Source organism: Meles meles, chromosome 1 (genome assembly GCF_922984935.1).
Source record: "Meles meles chromosome 1, mMelMel3.1 paternal haplotype, whole genome shotgun sequence".
Classification (NCBI taxonomy): domain Eukaryota; kingdom Metazoa; phylum Chordata; class Mammalia; order Carnivora; family Mustelidae; genus Meles; species Meles meles.
In genome coordinates, this window is record NC_060066.1 from 79,145,648 (window position 1) to 79,151,647 (window position 6,000).

The window sequence follows — 6,000 nt, forward strand, 5'->3', positions numbered from 1 at the left end:
CTACATGTTCAAAGATGAAAGATAGAATCTCAATGCACTGAAGTGAAGGAAAATGGACATACAACATATTAAAATTTGTGGGACACAGCTAAATCAATGGACAGCACAATGTAGAGCACTCAATGCGTATGTTAGAAAGGAGGATGAGCATATGGGTGGCTCAGTCAGTTAGTCCAACTCTTGATTTTGACTCAGGTCATAATCAAACTCGGGGTTGTGAGACTGAACCTGCATTGTGCTAGTGCTGGGAATGGAGGCTCTTAATAATCTCTCTCTCTCTCTGCACCCCTTCCCTGTCTCTCTCTCTCTCTCTTTCTCAGTCTCTCCCTGTCTAAAAACAAAAGGCATTTCAAAACAATAAGCTCTCTGCTTCAGAACCTAGAAGAAGAAGAGAAATAAAACTGAAGAAGAAAACCAAAAGAATACTTCTACCCAATTTCAAGATCTATAGCTAGATTAATCAAAAGTGTGTGGTGTTGGTGAAGGGATTGACAAATGGAACAGAATAAAGATAGTTAAGTAAAACAGAATCAAGGACCCAGAAATAGACCGACACCAATTTGTCCAATGGGGATTTGACAAAGGTAAAAAGCAGTTCAATGGTGGAGTGACAAGTCATTTTTATGACTATTATATGCTGATATCTGATAAAACATCATCAAGTTTATATAATGATTATCTGGCTTTAATATAATTCCCTAGATTTTATACTGACCTGAGAGCTATACTTCAGTGGCAGGCATTGGATTGCTGTTTACCAAATTGGTTTAGCTTTTATTTCCCTTGGGCATGAACCTACACTACTTTTCTAACTTTCTCTTCAAATAAGGAGTGGTCATGGAACTGACTTGCATCTAAGGACATGCACACAAATGTAAGGGAAAACATGGATTGTACAGGCCCATTTAAAACAAACAATCCAAAAACTCCAATACTCCTTCAAAATGACTGTTAAGAGCCCTGCACTGAAGGAGCTTGGGCCTGTCTTCCAGGACAAAAAAACCCTGGTGCCTCCAACATCCTCCACCAGTGACTGGTTTTACCTGAGAGAAAAAGTACCTTCTAGAATGGGACTGTACTGAGCTTTAAATTTGTTAGAGCAGCTATTGCTAACCAATACAGTTTTCCTTCTCAGTGTTCTCAGCAAAAAGTTAATTATCCCATCCTGGTGGATTTCTGCCTTTATGAAAGGAAATATGTCAACACCTGGATTGCTTGATGAATAAGGTAAAAAGATAGTTAAAACTATTAGGCCATAAGAAATAAAGGCCATAACACGATAATTTTATGCTACGTAGCATAATATCTTACACACAGAATGAAGGAAAGAGTCAGTAAGGAAAGGAATAAACAAATAGCTCATAAATAGATTTTCCCTTCTTTGCTCTACTGGGAAGACACAGTTCCTGGAAGTATGTAGCCTAAATGAAAGGAATCACCTGATTTCTGAAGGTCTATGATTGTATGTAAAACCTCTCGCCAGTCCACCTACTTGAGCTTCAGTAGACTGCAGGACAAAATACAACATATTCCCTTCTTGACTCACATATACATTTGGGCTTGGGGTTAGAAGAAAGGAAAGAGAAGCAGTCAAGAGGAAAGTCATCTAACTCAACATCTTTTCATTTTTACTTATAATTTTTGGATGATGTGTTTTAGCACACTAGATGATATGTGGTATATTTTCACAGTGCTAAAGAATCAAGAACAAAATCACCTACAATTTATCACTATTATCATCTATTTACTAACAATATAATTACTCCTTTATTCATTCACTGAGCAAATATTTATTGAGCACCCACATGTGATGGGCACTCCAGGTATCCTGTTCCTATAGTACTTCTATTTTGACGGGGGGCCAGAATAAATATGGGAAGTAAAGAGAGAAATAATAAATAAACAAATAAAATAGCATGATAATTTTAGAGAGTGATAAGTTCATGAAGATAATTTCCAAAAATTAAAAACACAGTTTATGGTAATAGGATAAGATTCTCAAAGAGTGTCACTGAAGACATGAGTCATGAATACTGCGACTCTTGTCATTTCATTCACTGCTGTCCCTCCAGCACCTAGAAAACTCCCTGGTATATACTAGGAATTAATAAATAATAGTTGAATGAGAATTGCAAGAGCAAAGATCCTAAATGCAGAGTCATCCCAGAGTGTTTAAGGAAGAGACAGAAAACCACAGGGGCCACAGTGTAATGAGCTGGGTACAACATTATTTGCCAACTCAGAGAGGAAGTCAGGGACCCTATTATGTGGGGCCTTGTGGGCCGTGGTAAGAGATCTGGACCATAGTAAGGAAGAGGTTCCAGACTTTTCTTTGAGTGTAATGGGATGCCAGGAGATGATTATAAGCAGGAGAATGCTTTGCGCTTACATTTTGTTTTCAAAGGTCTCCAGCTGTTTCCTGGAGGCTGTGTCATAGGGATGGTGGACAAAAGCAGGAGCAAGGAAGGAGAAGTTGTAACTGGGAAGAAGGTGGGGATCTTGGAAGTGACAAAAGTGGTCTGATTAGCAATCTATTTTGGTGGAAAGAATTCACAGGGCATCCAGAATGGTGAGGAAAAACTGGGAGAATCTAGTTCAGTTTCATCCCACTCTCACTGGGAAAAAAAAAAAAAAGAACATTGAAGTATCTTAGTCAAATACCTATATTTATTCATAATTCCCTCTTTTTCTCCTCTCCCACATTTTGCATTAGAAATTCTTCAAGCTTTACTTCTCAGTCCCATTATCACTGCATTCTTCTTTGTTACTGATCTTCTCAGGAAACTGGTGCTTTCTTGAAATGATTCCCACGATTGTATACACTGAGCTTTACACATATATTTTCAACCTCTTGCTGGGTTTCCCCTGTGGATGTCTTATACCCATCCTGACAAAAACCCTTTATCTTCTCCCACCCTGCTCCTTCTCCTGAATAATCATCCCTGTCAACCAGACAGAAATCTCACAGTAACCTGATCTTGCTCTTCACTCCTCATCTCCCACATCCAACAGTTTTCAGTTTTCTTCCCTTCTGCCCTGTCAGAGTTCTACTCATTCTACAGTGCCTTACATGAGGCCCTTTCCCTCATAACGCAGCCCCAAATACTCCAATTAGAACTTGCCACAGGGCGCCTGGGTGGCTCAGTGGGTTAAGCCGCTGCCTTCAGCTCAGGTCATGAACCCAGGGTCCTGGGATCAAGTCCCACATTGGGCTCTCTGCTCAGCAGGGAGCCTGCTTCCCTCTCTCTCTCTTTGCCTGCCTCTCTGTCTACTTGTGATCTCTGTCTGTCAAATAAATAAATAAAATCTATAAAAAAAAATAAAAAAGAACTTGCCATGTCTTCCTCCACTATCCCAGGTAAATACTTACCCGTATTTCTAATTTTTGCCTGTTTCGTAGCCATTCACATTAAAATTAGCAAATATATCACCATAAACCCATACTCCACAAAATTCCCACAACTGCAGTTCTATATATATTAGGTACTTGAAATATTAAAAATACATAAGCATCCTATAATGTAGACATTTACTATAAGCCAGATTGATTAACAGAATCAAGATGCTTCCAACTGGTGACCAAAGAGAATAACTTAGTAATTAACAAAATAATTACCATGGTGGGTGATTCCATTTTCCAATAATGCTTGTCCAAAGTGTACATCTTCCTCAGGCCTGTGAATCTCTCCAATTTCCAAGAGCCATGACACAAATTCACTGCAATAGAAATCCAGTGAAATAGTTAAAGAGTTTTCCCATCCCTGCCTCCCCAAGAAGTCTATTTCTACCATGCTTTCATCAAGCGGCATTGGAAGGAGCCTCAGATACAAAGAAATATTTGCAGTGCATTTAAGCTTGCATTTTTTCACATATGCAAAGCCCCAAATTATTTAAATTTTTCTCTATCCTAGAAAACTCATGTCCATTCATTCATGCTTACCTAAACCCTATTATATAATACCTATTCAACTTACTGAGACCTCTAATAAACACAAAGGGAAATTTTTAGAGTAGGTTTTTTTTTTTTAAAGATTTTATTTATTTCTTTGACAGAGAGAAATCACGAGAGAGGCAGGCAGAGAGAGAGGAAGGGAAGCAGTCTCTCCGCTAAGTGGAGAGCCCGATGTGGGACTCGATCCCAGGATCATGACCTGAGCTGAAGGCAGCAGCTTAACCCACTGAGCCACCCAGGCGCCCTTAGAGTAGTTTTAACTGTAAAGAGAATACAACAAGATTCTAAAGATAGCAAACAGACAAAATAAACAGAATAATAATGACTGAATATAAGAGATAGACTGGAATATGGCTTTCTAGGCACAGAAAACCAGTGTGTTTGAAGTCTAAGAAGGCAAACCCCAAAAAACTGCACACCCCATATGGTAGATGGAATTCTAAACGTGTTCTCTTACCCCACTATCAAGAATCCCATCCCTTGGTTTTGTAACCAAATCCTAATCTGGGTAGTGGTATGGATGAATTTTGTATAGGAAACTAAAATTCCAAGTCAGTTGAACTCAAAAGATGTAAATTATTCAAGTGAGCTTGACCCAGTCAGTTGAGCACTTTGAAGCAGAGAGTTTTCTCAGGCTGGTGGCACAAGAGTAAGAGACAAATTAAAAGCACAAGAAAGATTCAGTGAGCCACTGCTCACTGCTGCCTTAGAAGATAGAGGGGCCATGTACCAAGGAACACAGGCAGCTTCTGAGAGTGGTCCTGGCCAACAGCCAGCACAGAAGTAGGACTTGTTCTTACAATCACGGGGGACTGAATTCTGTCTCCAACCTGAATGTGCTTACAAGTGAATTTTTCTTCAGACCCTTAAGATAAGGCCCAGCCGCAGCTCAGCACTTGATGTTGGCCTTGATCTTGACCTTGTGAGACCCTAAGCAGACAGCCCAGCATTGCTCCCCCTCAACTTCTTTCTGACGTATAGAATTATGAGCTAATGAATAGGTGTTGTTTCAAGGCACTAGGTGTGTTGTTATTTATTTATTCTGCAGCAATATAAAATTAGTACACACCAATAGTTTTACTATACTGTTTTCAAATTTTGAAGTTATTTACTGGGGCACATGGGTGGCTCAGTTGGTTGTTTTGGCTCAGGTCATGATCTCGGGGTCCTGGGATCAGTCACACCTCCTGCTCTCTGCTCAGCAGGGAGTCTGTTGCTCCCACTCCCTCTGCCCCTCCTGATGCTTGTGCTCTCTCTCTCTCTCCTCTCAGATAATAAATAAAACCTGTAAAAATACATAAATACTTTTTTTTGTTTTTTTTTTAATAAATACGGTTTTTAATAAATTCATTCTTGAATTTAAATGTCATCTGGGGGGTGGGGGTGGAGGGACCTGGGTGGCCTAGTCGCTTAAGCATCTGCCTTTGGCTCAGGTCATGTTCCTGGAGTCTGGGAATCGAGCCCCACATTGGGTTCCCTGCTTACTGAGACATCTGTTTCTCCCTTTGACCTTCTCACCTGTTGTGCTCTCTCTCTCTGATTCTCCCTCTCTCTCAAATAAATAAATAAAATCTTAAAAAAAATATTCCAGCACAAAATCACCCATCAGAACTGTCTACCACATCCATCTGCTGTGGCTGTGAAAGGCCAGGGAGGATGAACAAACCACATCTTTTACCATTTTGGGGTGTGGGGTGGAGCCCCACATCACATATAAGTAGGATGATATTTTATAACACAGGAAAGCACCAGCTTGGTACTGTTTTTTTGGGCCATGTGGTATCAGTAAAAGAACACTAAATAGAGAAACATTTTATAATAAAATATTTTACTGTGCTCATGTTATAAAAATATAACATTTGAACTTTTACATAAAGTAATGAGTACATTTTAGAATGGTTTCAACTTTGCACAGAGGTCAGAGAAGCCAAGCTATACAAGGTGTCAGGAAATTACTTTTCCATTTATTTCAAAACCAAAAGCAACACCTATGGCTAAAGTCAAATAACCGAGGGGCATGGAATTCTAAAAATGGATATCTAGTCTAC